This window comes from Physeter macrocephalus, chromosome 15 (assembly GCF_002837175.3).
Source record: "Physeter macrocephalus isolate SW-GA chromosome 15, ASM283717v5, whole genome shotgun sequence".
Classification (NCBI taxonomy): Eukaryota; Metazoa; Chordata; class Mammalia; order Artiodactyla; family Physeteridae; genus Physeter; species Physeter macrocephalus.
Window position 1 is genome coordinate 75,437,209 of NC_041228.1, and position 18,402 is coordinate 75,455,610.

Below are 18,402 nucleotides of genomic sequence, written 5' to 3' on the forward strand. Positions count from 1 at the left end.
CTGCCCACGGCACAATTTAATGGTAACAATAGTTCTAGAAGCTGAATCTTACAAGAGGCACAGGAGAAAACCATGCATTCCAATAGCCAGGCTGCCTGGATCAGCTACTCCCTCCTGGGTGACTTGGGGCTGGATGTCTCTGGGTCTCAGAGGCGAGAGTGGGAGGCACCCTGCAGCATCACTGCCAGAAGCAAATGAGCACTCAGCTCTCAGCGCAGGGCCTGGCACAGAGTGAGTTCTAAATTAAGCTATTATTAATAGCAGCAATCTCTTCACAACACCATAGTGTCTCCCTTCTTTTCTGGTATCAGACTATTCAAAAAAGAAGTATCTAAACTTCTCCAGTGTACAGCTTTGTCAGAAATACCACTTAGAAGTAATTAATGGTGACAAGCCAAGAGCAGTCCTGATTAATCATGCAGAACCATTATTGGCATTCACTGTAGTAACAAGCATTATTTCACCTACTTCTTTCTGGATATGCGTTAGTCACTAATTTCAGTTTATTCTATAGCAACCAATCTCAAAAGGAATTTTCAGGAAATTGGGGTTTAAAATTGCGTTTCGTTAATGATTTGCAATATAGATTAAATGCCATTATACATTTGAGAAAGTGTTTTCGATGGAATATAAATTGGGGCAAGTCTGTAATGAGGAGGTTGATTAAATTTAAAATGACGCATTTATGTGAAAAGGGGAGAGGAGAGAGGTCAGCTAGTCAAATGCAACTTTTGTCCCGTAACCATTTATTTATATTTGTTTTCCCTTCAAGTCATTTCTTCAATAGGTTCCACAAAATTAACAGTCCTCCAATGATATTAATCAAATCTGTTAATCTTGTTAAACTTCTTTTCTGTAATTCCCCCAAATCGGTATATGTTCTACCAGTCAAGTTCCAATCCAATGATAACATGCAAACTTCTCATTTCTGTAGTTATGCTGTGCTTTGGTTTTTCTTTGAAAACCTTTACAAAAAGCTGACATGCTCAACAGGCATTATGATTTGCTCTGAGGAACCAAATACTCTCAGGGGTTAATTAGTAGCTGTGGAAAAAAATACTAAGCGGCATCCTTTATCCTTCCATCTTTGGGTACCACAAACTGGATGGGAAATAAACTAAGGAAAGGAACAGCATGGCCCACAAACGTCAGGGGAAAGCACAGAAACTCATGGTCTATACATCCAAGAGTGAAAAAGTGTGTAGAAATGTAGACACAGACACCAACTGTGAGAAAAGATGATAAGAGACAAATTTTCTAAAATGGCTCTTACATGTGCTACCTTGAAGCAGTGTCCATGTGGATTATCAAACCGCCATCACCATTATCAGGAGATAAAACTTCCAGAGGAATTGGCTTCAGTGATTTGGCCTAAGGCACCGCTCCCTGGAGGCTGCCAGGATACAGCCTGGTACCACTCGCAGGCATTCGTCTGGGAAACGCTAACAGCTCTTCCTCTTCATGTAACAGACTGCTGGCTCAAAAAGGGGGCACTTTTAAAAAGCTGTTTGATTAATTTGTCTCGTTCCTGTTTTGTATAAGACATTTAAACAGACACTTTTAAGAGAAAGAAGCAACTGATCCTTTCTTAGGTCTCCTGTTGAGAGCCCCTATATTAGTTTGAAACTGAGTAACAGTTAATTGCTGATCTTTCTTATTGCCCCTCTGCCGGGGGTGGGGGGGAGCCTAGATTTTTTTTTTTTTTAACCTCCGGAATGAGGGCTTTTGTCTTTGAACTTCAGTCAACTCTGCCTTGATTCTGAAAAATCAAAACTCAGTGAAGAGTTTGGGGCACCTACTCCGTGCAAGGACAGTGCTGGACATTGGGGACCCTGCAGGGGCCCCGGATTCTCAGTGGAGCTTCCATTCTAATGAGGGATAAACAGTAAGTGATGCATCAACACAGGGGTAATTATGATGGGGGGCAAAGTGCTGCGAAAGGATACAAGTTGGGGTGAGAGTCTGGTCTGCAGTTGAAGGATGCTTTTGGCTGGAGGGTGGGTGTGACCAAGAGAGCTATGAAGTCCCGGAGAGACGGATGGAGCCAGGGGACCCAGACGGAAGGTAGAGGCACCGCTGCAAACAGCAGACTCGGGGCGAGGAAAGGGTGTGGTCCGAGCTTCGGGAAAGCTGCGCGTTGAATGTATCCTCAACAGGAAGGATGTATCCTCCAGCTCCCCTTCTTTCTAGTAAGTCTCACCCTCACTTACCCTTCTCTGCACGAGGCGTGAAAACATGTACGTTTCACACTGGCTGCACGGGGCGGGGGAGCAGGTGACAGTCACCCAGAAACGTCCACCCCACTGAATGGGGTTCTGCAAGTTCTGTTTTGATTCTCTAACCTTGGAGGACGAGGAGAGGAAAGCCTGTGTATCCAGAAGGGCCATGTACAGAAGTTGAGACACAGACGTGGAGAACAAACGTATGGACACCAAGGGGGGGAAACCGCGGTGGAGTGGGGGTGGTGGTGCGCTGAACTGGGCGATTGGGACCGACATGTATACACTGATGTGCATAAAATGGATGACTAGTAAGAACCTGCAGTATAAAAAAAAACAAACAAACGAAAAAAACAACTAATACTAAACTTTCTTTGGGTTATTTGTATGGAAATATGTTAATATAAATGCTTCAGACATTACATGAAATTTCTAAAAATCTTATATGTGCTGGTATAACGTTATAAGTCGTAATTCTAGCTATTACTTTACAATGTGTATCTCAGAAATAACTAAATAATAATAATAAAAAGAAGGGCCATGCAGAGCGCGGCGACAGTCTTCTTCCCTTGGGAAGGAAATCGGGGTTCACGTACGCAGACCGGTCCTAAGCCCACGGCTCCGAGATAACTGCAGACCGGTCAGCAGATGCCCGCCGGAACCGGCTCAGTTCGGGCTGTCGGTCAAGCTGCGTCCTGCGGGAAGGGACCCAGAGCTCCGTGTCTGCTCGGAGCCGCGGCCGCGCGCTGGGCCCCCGGGGCTGGCGTGCAGCTCTGCCGAGGCAGGAGGGAGGCACCCGCACCCAGGGGCGTCCCGGGCGAGCCCGAGCGACCCCAGCCCCCGTGAAGCGGGGCGCGCCGGCGACCGCGGCCCCTCCGCGGTGATCGTTCCGGCCCGTGCAACCGGGCAGCGATGCCAACACGCGGCTCCCCAGCCCACGCGAGGGGCTCCGGGCCGCCACGGACCCCCCTCCAAGGGCGGGACGGGAGGGCCCAGGCCGCGGGCAGGACGACCGGCGAGGAGGCACCGGGGCGTCGGCGTCGGGGGCCCCTTCCTTCTCCGTTCGTAACACCCGCACGTCCGTCCGCTTTCCTCCTCCGTCTTCTTTCTCTTTCTTTAGCAGAACGTGGCATTAGGGGATCTCGATGCCGTCGTACCTACCGCGGCCGGGCTGGGCCGGGCTGAGGCAGGCTGCCTCCCCTTTCAGCGTCCTGCTCCGTTGACCAGGACGTGTCCCCACTGCCTGAACGGGGCCTCGCGTGGGACCCTGTGGAGCGAGGCCCTTCCGGGCCTCTGGGGGGCCCCCCGCTGACAGGGGTGACTGTGTCTGGCCCACCCTCTTGCCGGGCTCTGTGGGGCCCGCTGTATAAGCCAGCTGCACATCTGGTAGCGTCTTCTCAAGCCTGGCCCACTCTGTCACCTTTTTTTTTTTTTCTTTCTTTTTCCTTTTTTTTTTTTTCTTGCTGCATCAGTTGGCTTGCGGGACCTTAGTTCCCCGGACCCGGGATGGAACCCATGCCTCCTGCAGTGGAAGCTCGGAGTCTTCTAACCACTGGACCGCCAGGAATTCCCTCTTTGGTTTTCTTCTAAGGATTCACATTTCCTAGCACTGGTGAAGTACTGGGAATGATTTTAAATAACCAGTAAGATGAATCCTTAACATCCTCACTTGACGCTCTTGAGAAATGGAAGTTTAGAATAAAGAAGAGAGGGTTGAGAACCTAAAATACTAAGGGGACACTGCTTCATTAATTCAAGAAATACATACTGAGCACATGTGACGTGACCATGGGCTGGGATGTGGCCCCTCCCCGAACAGAGCTCACCTGTGAGGGAGACAGTAAACACCTGGGAGCCTGCTGGAGGGGGCTGGGCTTCAGAAAAGGAGCCACCACACTAGGACAACACTGAAATGCTGTCTCAGGCCTTCCTGGCAGGCTTTGTCTTCAAATGTGGAATTCTGTCCTTACAGTTCCACCGTGTTCACCACCCCGCCTGGCCGATGACAGAGCTGAGAGCTCAGAGACGCGGGTCTGGGGACACACAGCGAGACAGAAGGTTGGAAGTCAGGTCGAGACCCAACTGGGGACGGTCCTGGAGCCTCACAGCGGGAGGAGCAGAGATCGCATCTTTGTTTTCGGAAGACTTGTGACGTCATCCTCTACACATGCGCATAGAAGCATACGGAATTTTCTCCACAAACTATGAAAAGCGACTCTTTTAGATCTTCACCTCAGACTTTTCACAGAAAATGGGGCCATCTTGATATGAATGTTATTCAATGTGGTGTGTAAAGGCTCTTGGCCAAAAAGAAAAAGAAAATTACGTAAAACAGAAAGGATTTCCTGAATTTATTCGGCAAACATTGGTGCTGTTTCATGCGGGGCACTGAAACATGAAGATAAGTAGAACGGCCTTGGCCTCAAAGTGCTGAGAAGGCGGGTCCGGAGGTGGGCAGCCCTGCAGTTAGACACACTCGGAATCAGACTGGGGCATCCAGCTCCAACACTCACGGGCGCCGTGACCGCGGTCAAGCTACCGAGCCTCGTGGGTGTCGCGCTGTCCTCATCCAGCAAGTACACCGACCAGCAGAACGTTCTCCCCGAGGTCTCTGTGATGATTAGACATGAACTCACACGGAAAGCACCGAGAAGGCTGCCAGTCACCGGGCAACACCCGGAGTTGAGAAGTTACCATTCCTTTTCCGCTGGGGCCTGGCACTTACTCGGTTCTCAGATGGGGTTCCTTGGTATCTAGGCTCTTCCTCCATCTCGTCATGATGACGCTTAACTCGTATTTATTTAGCTCCTATCATTTGTCAGGTACTGTGCTAGGATGAGGACATGGACCCCCCAAACCAGGGAAGGAGGCAAATAAAACAACACCAATGATCTGAACCAAGTTTTCAAACTGACAAGGAAATTTCACATTCACTTTTGCTTTGAGTCTCTCCTAAATGCTGTCAGGGAGGTGTTCTTACAGTTTTTCTCATTTTAGAGATGAGGAAACCAGCCCAGGGCAGTTACAGGTTTGCTCAGGACTCCAGACTCAATTCCTTCCTATTTTGCTCCTCTTTTCACTAAAACCACGTTTGTTCCAACACACAAAAAATGAATTCGTATAACTCATGGGTATAGAATTAAACATTATTAAATATTATTAAGTAATCTGATATATAATAATTATTATAATCTAATAATTAGATATAATAATATTTACACATCATTATCTAATAAGAGCTATGAATTAGGTGGCAGAAGTTCTCCTGAGCTTATTAGCTTCTCTTCTGTTCTCAAACCGTACCACGTCTTCCGAATGCCGCCAGGCACCTTCCAGGACGTGAAAGTGTTTACCTCATGGGTAATCTCTGTACTACCCAACGGACCAGGATTAGACTCTCTCTATTGACCATCGGATAATTCCTACAAAACCTTGAATTATAATAAGTGCATTAATGTCCTAAATTTCAGCTCTGTCTTCTAAAGTGGCATGCCTACACAGTTCAGTTCAATGCAGCTTCCTATAGTTGTAGATAGTTCTGTAAAGCATCAGTACTGGTTCTGGAATGTAACTCTACCACAGGTATTGTCCAAAATCAGGGCATGTAATCCTGCATGGGTAACGTCTGTAAAGCATCGGTACCAGTTCTGGAATGCAACTCTACACGTACGGTCCAAAATCAAGGCATATAATCTTGCGTGGGTAACGCATGCTGCTATTTTAAGTAAAAACTTCATGGAAGAACTTCAAGTATGCATGGCATGAATGTTCATAACTATGTTTTAACATTACTAATTTTGAAAGATTAGGCTCTATCCAAACAAATATGTAACTACAGAACATAATTTGGTATGAAATTCATCTGGGGTCCTTATGAAACTTTTATTAAAGCCAGTAGAGGCCAAAGAATAGCTGTCTTGAAAAATGTCATATCAGAACTTTGGAGGTTACAGTCTGAAGGATACTCCTTGAGAGAATTACGTTGCTAGAACAATATCATCATATACTTCTCACCTTCTATCCCATTATTTTTTATCCCAATCTAGCCACCTTCCAGCTGGTAACCTTGGGTAGATTACTTAACTTCCTCATGCTTGAGTTTGCTCATCTGTGACGTGAGTATGATGATGAGGTATGATTAAATGAGTTAATATGTAGAGAAAGCATTCAGGAAATGCTCTCAGCATTTTGTAAACGTTATCTAAGTTCTCTCCACTTGGCTGATGGCAAAATCAAAACATCCAGGCCAAATGATTTTAATGTAATTAGGAAAACTGACCCTCTGTAGAAAAAGAACTAGATAATAAAAATAAATAACTATCATGCATGCCCTGAGCACAACCCAGATGGGAAATGCTATACTGTTAAAAGAGTTTGTTGAAAACATCTAGAAATTCTGAAACTTATATAAGCATGACCTTTTTTCTGGGACAATTTGGAAAAACTTCTTGAAAATTTTACAAATATGTATACCTTTCCCCTGGCCACTCACTTAGGGAAAATCATCCCCAGGAAACAGTTGGGATCATATGCTAAATTAGAAATGATTAAGGACACGTGCAAGAAAATACAAGTAAGGAATTTATCACAGTATCCTTTAGCGAGCGCCAAAAGAAAAGAAACAAGAAAAGAAACAAAAATCTTATTCGACACTAGCTACTACATAAATGATGGCGTATAAATAAAAGGAATGGAACAGTATGCAGCTATACAAAAGTGATACTATAGAACATTTATTAAATGGAAATATAGCTGAATATTAAGTGAGAGTCAAATCGATGTATATTATGATTCTATTTTTGTTAAAATTACCCCTCTGTGCATACATGCTCATATCTCTGTGACTCTATACGGAGAAAAAGTCTAGGGGCAAATGTCACAACGTGAATGGTTTTTATCTTTGCATGGTCAACTTGTCCAAATTGCTTAATTTTTCTACTGTGCTACTCACGCTGAACACAAATTTTTAATTAAAACTTGATATTTTTCCCACTCCCACCCAAGGAAAAGAAAAAACTAGGGGTGGCAAGTTTTTAATGAGTGGCCCCTCTCAAGTCTCAGACTTGGAGGTTCCCGCTGCCTTCCCTGGCTCTGGCCTCCAGCTAGTCTACAGGACGCAGCTCAGCTTTTCCAACCAGCTAGCAAGCAGCAGCCTCAGCAAACACAATTTTGATGTACTGATCTATCCCAGCCAGAGCTCAAACCATCAGGGTGGGAACCGAAAGTTCAGCCTGGATCGTCAGTCAATCTGCTGATGATTATTAGGCATTGGGGCCTCTGCTGACACTACAGCAAGTCCTCACTGTAAAGCACTGTACGGCTCAGACATTCCTTCCCTGAGTTATTTGGGTAATTCTCTCCTTTTATCTAAAGGCGCTCTTATGCACTTAAAAGATATGTCCAGGTTCAAACGCCTGGAAAGGAACCAGTACGTTTAAGTGATGGAGAAAGAAAGGAAAACAATTTCTTTGGATATAAAGTTAGAAACATTAGCGTCACTGAAGACTGACTGGAACCTTGGCACGTTTCGGAAGCTTATGGATTGTTACCTACTCTAGTAGGAAGCAAGTTTAAAATAAGGTAAAGCAAAGCAATCACCTTTCAGTGTGTCTGCCTATACTGACTCTGTTTTTGCTTTCACAGTTTGAAAAGTCTTGTGAACCATAGCTCAGTATCATTAACAGATAATGGTGCCAAGGTTTTGTTAGAAAGATATTTCCATTTATATGTGTATATTTTAAAGGTAATTTTATTATATCTAGGGACCAATTTTTAAAGTTCCACAATAGAAAATAATGTGCGAATGGGGTTTATTTAACAGAAATTTGCCTTGAAGCAAACTGAGCTCTGTTCTATCTATACTGTTAAGTGTGTAATTACCTGTAAAGCCAAAAGCCAAGAATTTTTTTTTTCTTACTGAAAATAATCACCCCCCAGTTTCTTATTTGAATGTTAAGTTTTTCACAAATGGTTTTCTGAATCTGGATTCCCTAGATTTCTCCTGTTTCTGTTTTCATATGAAGAGCTCCTTTTCTACGTTTTCTTTTACAGCAAAGAGACAATTTTTCATTATGCAATCCTGTTCAAGGCAGGGACAATAATTAGGGAAGTTTTTTCATTTAACAAATGTTATTCTCCTGGAAAGTTTACCACTCAGTGATTTGAACAGAAAAAATACTGTGTCCTTCAAGAATGAGGAAGAACTTACTGAAGAGAAAGAATCCTCTGAAAATATGAACATCTGAATAGTTTCTAAATAAAGAAGAAAATCTGTGTCACTTATTTAAGGTTCTTTCTTGGGTTAACAATGTATGCTTTATGGACACAATAAAGAAAAAAGTTTCCCTCTAAACGGCACTGAAACAGTTTGTAAATCTCTGGTGATGTTTGCAAGTTATTTCTGCAGATGTGGGTTCTCTCTATGTAGGGCACCTTTCCTAAGCCCAGTATCAGTGTTATCGGGGAGAACAAGCACATAGAAAAGATAAGCTTCACTGCATATTACTTTTATCGTGTGTACATTATTAGCTTTGAAACTGGAAGTGATTTGAAGGACATTAATTCACCTTAAAGGAAACTTTCTTGGGCTTCTCTTTTACTTTATTTTCAAAGTCAGATTACAAGCTAATTTAAATTTCACGTATTCGATTACATTCCTCTTGAATGACTGCTCTTGATCTTTGCCAAGTCAGTGTTCCCATTCAGGGCGAAGCTATTTTAATTCCACTGCAGGCAGGCCTCCTAACGAAGAGGAGAGTTTAAGCTCCTCTTACATGGAAGCGCACGTGATGAATGTTTTTCATCATAAAGTCTGAGTCAAGCCTACACAAGTGGGTTTTTTTGTACTAAATTATATAGGAGGCTTTTAAATGAATATCCCAGAGATGTTCTGCCATGGGAATAAATGGCATAAAGGACCTGACAGGTTAGTGTAAAAGCACCACAGGAGTCGGCAGGGCAGCGACAGAAACTGCCCACCTGACGTCTTGATGGTATTTTGCACCTTTTACAGAGTGAAGAAGCTTTTGAAGTTTTAATCATCCTCCTCCAAAGGTGTAAGCATAATCTTCCCATTTGTTTTTAGTGTTGTTTAAGAACAAAAATAATTTGAATATGGGATGTAAGTCAGTACCAGGCTTTAGAAAGATGGTACCTCACCAGGTTATCCTGAGAGTGGGGATGGGGGAGAAGTGGGTGGTTCTTAGTTAATTTTATTTAGTCTACAGTGGGCACAGCTCATCCACATAGAAGACTGGATCCTGGTTTCCCTGGGTGAAGTAAATAGAAAATCTGATTGCTCCTCCAACGGTACCGATGGGTGGTCCCACTGATGAGAATCAATACTCCAACCCCTGGAGATGCTCTCGGCGAGAGCCAGGGTCCTGCAGAGATGAAGCAAGGGCCTCCTGCCCCAGGCCCTAGCCTGGGGCAGGCCAGGGGGGGAAGGAGAGTGAAAAAAAGTCTTTTTTGATTTGTAATTACAACTTTCCTTAAAATGTCCTCATTTTCAGCAATGGAACTTATACAGAAGTTTTTCTATTATTTTTTTTCCTTTTTGAAAAATAACAATTTCTGTCTTCCCCGAAGATGCTGATGCTGGGTAATTTATGGAAGGACGAAACAAAAAAACCCTCTGCTGGCAACCAAGAGAAAGCAATCTTAAAGCACTGATATTTTAAACACTGGTGAGTCTTAGTTGTGTGAAATTAACTGGAATTGCAATTAACCTATGGTCCTTTTTGATTTACTAGTTTGGAGGCTGTTCTGTAGTCTGTGCTCGCTCATGCCTCCATACATGTTTCTTTTCAGCATGACTCTCTGACCTAACTTGCAGTGCAATGGACTGTATGACACCCAATTTGCCATATCTGAACAAACTGAAGTCATCCAACTGCAAAACACAGTTCACCTGCAAAATTCCTGTCAGAGTCATTCATTAGCAATGTTCTGCGTTTTGGGGAAATGTGTGCCACGGTGAGGAACCCAGGCGGTGGTTCCCCTGAGTTCCCACGGATAAGAAAGGATTGTCCTCCCAGAAAAGGACGGGCAGCTGTTCCATGAAGACACTGAAATTCCAACATTGTGGTTTAATGAGGATAAACAAGTTAGATCAATGAGGCAGAAGGGAGAGAGAGCTCAGAAACAGATCCACAGACTTACAACTGACTTTTCACAAAGGAACCCAGACAGTTCAATGAAGAATGAAAAGCCCTTTCAACAAATGATGATGAACAATTGGATGGATACCCATTTGGAAAAAACACTAAACTTTGATCCCTACCTCACACCTAAAATATCAACCTGAGATAGATCAGAGACCTAAAAGTTAAAAACTAAAACTATAATGCTTCTAGAAAAAAAAACAGAGGAGAATATTTTTGCAACCTTGGAGTAGGTAAAAATTTCCTAGAGTCACAAAAACACTACCTGTAAAAGAAAAAACTGACAAAATGGTCTTTAAAAACATTTTCAACTTCTGCTCATCAAGACACTGTGAAGAAAATGAAAAGACAAACCACTAAATGAGAGAAAATATATCCTATACATAGATATGAAAAAGAACTTTTAGCCAGAAAAAGTAAAGAGTGACTAATCAATAACAAAAGGACATACAATCCAACTTTACAAAAGGGCAAAAAGTTGAACGAACACTTTGCAAAGGAAGATACACAAAAGACCTGTGAGTATATGTAAAGACAGTCAACGTCATTCATCATGAGGGAAATACAAATTAAACCCGCAATAATACACTATTCCATACCCACTTAAATCACTAAAGATAAAGAGACAATAGCAAACGTTAGCAAGAATATGGAACAAATGGACTCTCACACACTGCTAACAAGGAAGTCTGAGTTAATCAAACATTGACCCCGTTATCTGGCAGTTCCACTCAGGGGTATTATCCAAGGCAGAGGAAAACGTATATCCATAAAAAAACTCGTTCAGCAATGTTCATGGCAACTTTTATTCAAAATGCCCAACTGGAAACGATCCAAATGCCCAATAACAGAAGAATAAACAAATTGCGGTACACGCACATAATGAAATAAATATTACTCAGCTACTGATACAACAACAAGGATGAATCTCAAAGACACGATGAATCTCGAAGACATGGTAAGGGATGAAAGGAACCAGTACAAAGGGTATTCACTGGATGATTCCATCCATATAAATTTTAAAACACATAAGACTAATTTATGGTGATAGAATAATAATTTTTCCCTGGGTGGAAAAGGGGGGGGTTTGACTAGAAAGTGGCAAGAGAGAATTTGCTGGGGTGATAGAAGTGCTGCATATCTGTATTAGGGTGGTTACCATAAGTGCACGGATTCGTTAGAACTTACCAGACTGTACATCTAAGATCTGTAAATTTTACCTCAAAAAAAAACCCCCATATTGTATTAAAACACAGTAATACCAATATAGTCTTGCTACAAAGTTTTGAAGAAGGTTTTATTACTGATTGGACATCCTAATGAAATTATTTATATCTCAAATTCTTCTGAACCTTTCAATCTCGTATTTATATGTAGTATGCTGTGTATACATAGAGAAAAAAAGGATGACTCAATTCTACGTGATTTTAAACAACAGCTGAAGTTTACTCATTTGAATGTCATATTGTGCCTTTATATTATTACTTTATCAGAAGCTTAGACTATTCTTTTTGATTCACAGGCCCTCAGTTCATTTTAAACCATGAACCGCTGTTAACATCCACTTAAAACACCTTTATTTTTACCTCTTCAGCTTTTACCAATTTTTGGTAAGAGAGGTCAGCTTTGACCAATTTTTCTTTTATTTGTTTCATGTTTGTCAGAAAGCAGTTTTCCAGAAGATATTAGTATATATTTTATATGAATATAATTATACAGTGGGCTTTTTTCCCCCAGACTGACTTGTATATCACTCATAAAAGAAACTCACAACTAAGCATCTTCAGGCCAAAGGAGGCTTTAATAACAGTCTTGAGTTTGAGTATTCTGTTTTTTTCACGGGTTATATGAATTTAGGTTAAATTATTTAATTTCCTTAAGACAGTTTCTTCTTAAATAGAAATGGTTGTACCAATAGCTATTTCATAGCTTCATAAAAGGGAGGGGGGTGGGAGCTGGGCCCCTGCAGCTACTGAGGAGGTGCCCTGTCTTCAGAGAATGTAAACAATAATCATAAAGCCCCTTGCAGACAATTCTAAAGCAGATCAGGAATAAAATACCTGTCCCCATGGGGCAAGCTGTCCCCAAAGTCACACAGCCTGGCAGCCTCTCTGAGGGCCCAGAACAGCTTACCTTCCTTGAACACTTCCTACGAGCCTGGCCCTGAACTAAAGCCCATTAATCATTTAATCCTTGCGACGGTTCCATGAAGCAGATACCACTGTCACCACTTTTCAATGGAGAAAACTGGCTGAGAGGTCGGGAACCTTCTGGAGGCTCCTCAGGTGGGTGGTGGGGTGCGGGTGGGGCTGGCAATCAGTCCAACACCCGCCTTTGTGCCAGGAAGCCGCACTCTTATTTCTGAGCTTCCAGGCATTCACCCTTCCAGTGATGGCGAGGGAGCCGGGCTCAGAAGGGGGGGATCTCGATTAAAACAGTTTTGAAGAATTTGGATCCTCAAGCGTGATGCGCAGCAGGACAAGAAAGAAGAAAAATTAAAAGGGCGGAGCCTCCAGTTCTGCTCCTACGCTCGAATCCCCCAATGTCCGGGAAACAGAGAAGAGCAGCCTTGCCCCAAACGGTGCACTTAGCTACCTAAATGTGCCTCGTGTGTGTGTGTGCGCGCGCACATGTACATGTATGCCTGCATACATGCATGTGGGTGCATGCGTGTGCATGCGTGTATGTATGTGTATATGTGTGTGTATGTGTATGGATTTATGTGTCTGTGTGTGTATGGATATATGTGTGCATATGTATGTGTATGTGTGCGCGCGCAAGTGTATGTTTGTATTGTGTATGTGTATGGCTGTGTATGTATGTGTGTATGCATGTGTGTATTATGTGTATATGTATGTGTGTATATGCACGTGTGCACGTGTGTATGTGTGCAAGTATGTGTGCACGTGTGTATATTGTGTGTATACATGTGCACATGTGCGAGCATGCATGTATGTGTGTATATGTATGTGTGCACATGTGTGTAAGCATGCGTGCATGTGTGTATGTATACGTGTGTGTATACATGTGTATATATGTATGTGTGCGTATATGTACGTGTGTGTGTGCATGTGTGTGCGTGGGCACCCCCGGCCCCTCTCAGGTGCTCTACCAGCAGGGCGAGCCTTTCCTCAGCCTCACTGGTGGGCCCACGGCAGGGGACCTGCGAGCTGGCTGGTGCTCTCACTGAGGAGAGCCATGACCAACCGAGGAGCCAACAGAGGACAGCAGAGCCCTCCGGGCAGCCCACAACCGTCAGAGTGTGTTTTCAAGGTGGTGAACTCGGCCCTCAGCCATGGTGTGTACGTGGCTATAAATCAAGAGGTAATTAGATTTTGCAGCATTTAACCCAACCCTTCTGTTGCCCTGATTCGGTGGCCTGGGGTGGAAAAGAAAGGCTGACCCTTCCCACTGAAAACGCAGGCCTCTTCACTCTGGTTGGTGGTCTGCCTTGGCCCCCAAAGCACCAGACAGCCCTGGGAAGCACATTCTCTCAGGGTCCAGGTTCAGTGACAACACCCTGCAAATGCACCAGGGATGGGGATGAAAAGAGCACTGGGAGAGAGGGGTCTGTCCTCATCGTACTGGAACCCACGTTAACAACCGCAAGCTGGAAAATGCAACAGCAGTTCAAATAAACTACGCATCAGTGTGAAAATTTAATTAACCTATCAGAGAAGCACCGAAACCTTCACAGACGTGCTACACACAGGAATCTATGCAAAAGAAGCTCTCATTTGATTTTAGTCAAAGCAAACTCAGCCTTCAGCGTAAGCTATAAACATATCATCTTGGGCAATTTATAAGGGAGCCCTCGGGAGACGTGTGAATTTTGCCTTCCCAAAGATCTTAGTTTTAAATGTGATCAAGCCCGATGAAAATGTAATCTGATACTTAGGTCCACACAGAAATGTCAGTGTTCTCTTTTAGTGTGACCTGATGTTTTTATTTTACATTTCCACACATTATGCTTCTTATGTTAAATAAGTTTTGGTAACCTGTAGAAATTGAAATGGTACTAAAAAACATGACAACACTTAAATTTCATTTATTTTAAACCACTGGCTATTTTTCAGACGGCCTTGTGCTGAGAACTTTAAAAAGCTAGAGATATCCGTTATTCCAAAATTATTTTGTGACTGAAAATTTTCAGTTGAAAAAAGTTATATATTTTAGACCAGAGCTTGGCAATTTTTTTTGGTAAGGGCCAGAGCGTGAATATTTGAGGCTCTGCAGGTCCCACAGTCCTCACCTCACCCGCTACAGCTTGAAACCAGCCGCAGTTAACACTTCCATGCAGGAGCAGGACTGTGTCCCAGTAAAACTTTATTTACAAAACACCGACAGCTGGACGGATTTGGCCCATGGGCCATCTTTGCCAGCCTCTGATCAAGGCTAGAATAAAATAGTGTGGAATCTGGTCTCTAATGTGTACTGGAAACTGATACTTCAGAGCAAAAAAGAACTATAGAAAGCAACCCCTTGTATCCAGCTGTATTAATGTTAGATGCGGCAAATGCTTCTTGCGTTTCTGGATGTTACTAATTTACAAGATTTGAAAGTCCACACAGCACATTAATGGGTGTTAATGCTGATCACAGCTGGAAACGGCGTGTCCTGGGTATGATTCGAGATGGCAAAGAAAAGGTTCTACTCACGGCGGAAGGCTTCATCTGACTGGGGCTGGATCTCAACAGGCCCAAGGCACCTGAAAAAGAAAAAGTCACTTCTGTCACTTAAGAGCACAACTGAATCCTTCAGCTCCCAAAGGGCACTGGAAATGCCAGGCTTTGAAAGACACACAAAACACGGAGGAGTAGAGAAGAGCATGACGTGTCCTCAGATGACACAAAAGAATTTGTGTCCACGGGTCTAAGGACAATTAACTAAAATGTAATCTTGAGATCAGGAATGGTGACTATTTAAATGCCAAAAAAGAACATAACCCCCAGTGGGAAAAAAGAGACAAAAAAGCTGAAGTAGAGAACTGGGAGAAGAATGAGCCTATTCAAATGAAGTGGGCTAACGCAAGCCCCTCAGCAGTGCACCTGCCACCAGGGGTCAGCAAAGGCTCCCGGCAGGTAGAGGCACGGCCCTGCTGGACTCCTAACATGGTAAACCACGGTGCACATGCTAAAATGCTCACTCTCCCGGGTGACAGGGGCTTCCCTGGGCTGGCACCCTCACTATGGAAGGCAAACCACTCAAAACCCAAACTCTCAAAGTTTGCCGCCTGAGTCCTTTCTGGAACAAGAGAGGGTATGAATAAGGATCTCAGATTGTATATTACCATCCGTGGGAGTCTTTTTAAAAAAGTACTACTTTGAGAAGGTAGCAATTCAGTCCAAGATTCAATGGCCCATCTGATAACATGGTGTAGAAAATAGAGGAAAAACAAACAAACAAACAAACAAATGAAGAAGGACTGAGAAGGTGCTGTGAAATAATTGTTAATTTTTAAGATATATGAATAAACATGTAACTAGTCTGAAAGAGAAAGCTACCAACTAAAGCTATTATTTATATACAAACAGATGTATCCACACGTAGAGGTCTTTTGCTTTTGAGGGACACTCCCACTGTCAACACGTAGAGGTCTTTTGCTTTTGAGGGACACTCCCACTGTCAACTCTGACAGGCCTCCAGCTACAAATATCTCGGTAAATGCAGGTTACAAAATGAGAAAAATATTGTAAGTCAGGCCAAATATTGAACAAAAGCTTAGAATAAGACATAAGTCACTGAGACACAATAACTGAAAACATCTTCCTGGAGCACCAAGGCCCAGGTCTGAACCCCTTTTCCTGCCTCTCTGCAATCACTGTTCTTGGCACCACGTGGCCCTACATCCCATATATGTGTTTCCGGCTCCCACACGTCCACCTCCAGTCCATCTTCTCCCCCGACCTCCAGACTGGTATGTCCAACGGCACCTCAAGGTCTCCATGTGTCTCTCTGCTCCTAGTGAGGCCCTCCCTGGCCTCCCATCTGCATTAGTTTCTGTTGCTGTGTAACAAGCACCCCACTCGCTTACTATCGTAGTCTCTGTCAAGGCCCGGGCATGGCTTGGCTGGCTCCAACCTAGGTTCAGGTCTCACAAGGCTGCCATCACGGTGTCGTCTGGACGGCCTTCCTCTAAGAAGCTCAGGGGCCTCCTTCAAGTTTCCATGGTTGTTAGCAGAATTCAGCCCCTTAAGGCTGGAGCACTGAGGCCCCAGTTTTCCTGCTGGCTGTGAGTGGGTGCCACCCTCCTCTCCTAGGGGCAGCTCACAGCTCCCTTCTCCAAGGCCAGCAGGAGAATCTCCACTCCAGTCTGCTGAGACGGAGTCTTACGCGAGGTAACCTGGTAATCACAGCAGTGCTATCCATCACCCTCACCAGACGCTATTAGCCCTACCCACCCAACACAGGGGGCACCTCAGAACTCTTCCAGCCACGCCTCTAAAATGCTGCCCCCCCACTCCCACAACACGCATATATACCGCACCCCCCCCGCTTTATTTTCCTCTATAGTGCTTTTTACCATTTGAAATAACAAATACCTTATACACTTCCACATTTCACTGAAATATAAGCATCACCAGGACAGAACGTTTTGCCTGTTTTTGTTTACTACTATATCCCCAGCCTGTAAAAGAATCCTGCCTGGCTCGGAGCACTTATCTACAAATATTTATTGAATGAATGAATGAATGATCCACTACCTAGGTTTGCCTAAAAAACATCAGCATCTCAACATATCCGATTCCACTGTTAAGCACAGATTTCTGCAACCTCTTTCCACTATAGTTAGTTGCTTTACATCAGAACTTTGTTTAGTCACAAAAGATCAAGCTAAACATTATCCTTTCCATGGTCGCAAAGCTATATAGTTTATTTATACTTTTATCAGCCAACTATGTAGTGAGAATGCCACACTGAATATTTGCAAAACCACCATTTTTAAGCATACGCGAAAACAGATATGTTTAATGTCCGGTTCCCAGGCTCTGAGATGACTTCTGTTTGTTTTTTAATCTTAAAAATAATCTTCAGTCAAACAGTGGAGAAAGTAGGAAGTAAAAGCCAAGCTCCCTTTGAACAATGACTCCAAGAAAACCACGAGTACGTGACTAAGTCGGTGACTGAAACAAGAGAGAAGTATGGTTTTCAGAGGCAGTGAACATAACTGTGAAATATACGCACTGGGTATCTGTTTTACCCCATGCGCCTGTGGTTAGCAACGTTTTTTTAGGCGATAAAAACATGTATGCACATAAAACAATACTCATAAACCCAACTGCAAGCTCTATAACAAATTGATGACTTACCTGACGTCCAGACTAAAAACCACGCACACGTGGCCTCCACTAAAAGTAACCGAATGCCACTCAGGTGACCACAGGTTGCAAAAGGCAGGCTGATCGTCTCTTTCATCTTGTTTAACTTTCCCCACTCTTGTTTATTTTACTAGAGCTACTACTACTAATGCCATTCAAGGAACACAAATTTCTAAATCTCCCTCGCCAAAGATAAATGAGCATTCATTTCTGCATTTCTGGCTGGTTTCTGCTTCTGGCTTCTCTCCTCTAACCATATGTACAGTTTCTAGGTTAATCTGCCAAAAACAGTGATTCTGGGAAGTCCCTCCTCTGGTTATGAACTCAGGGTGGCTCCCTGTGGCCTCGCTCCTCAAGTTCACAGCCCTCTCTGGGGTCTCGTATGTCAAGTTCCTAACCTGGGTTAGCCCTGTAGCCTGGGTCAGTCTGGTTTCTCTGTTAACAGCAAGACTCTGACCACTGGACTCCATCCTCATCTGGCCACCACTGGCCTTGGAGTGACTGGCTAAAAGAACACAGATCAATGAATGAAAATCACAAACATCAAACCCGAAGCCCCACTGACTGTAGAGACATTCTTTACATGGAGGACAGACTGCTTCTCTTTCCCTTAGAAACACACTAAGGTTAAGAAGGAAGAAAGTCCATAAAACATGGTCTTCAGCATCTTCAAAGTGAAGCACGATAAAGGTAAACTGAAAG

At 43.5% G+C, this 18,402-nt stretch overlaps 1 protein-coding gene across 3 annotated transcripts in view; it reads right to left on the reverse strand.

The window, feature by feature from the left end:
• Positions 1-18,402, reverse strand: part of FAM110B (family with sequence similarity 110 member B) — a 135,307-nt gene that overhangs the window by 65,118 nt on the left and 51,787 nt on the right. For all 3 annotated transcript variants that reach the window (XM_028500748.2, XM_028500749.2, XM_055091326.1), the window contains one exon: positions 15,040-15,089. The gene's annotated coding sequence lies outside the window, so the exon portion shown is untranslated. The remainder of the gene's footprint in view (positions 1-15,039; positions 15,090-18,402) is intronic.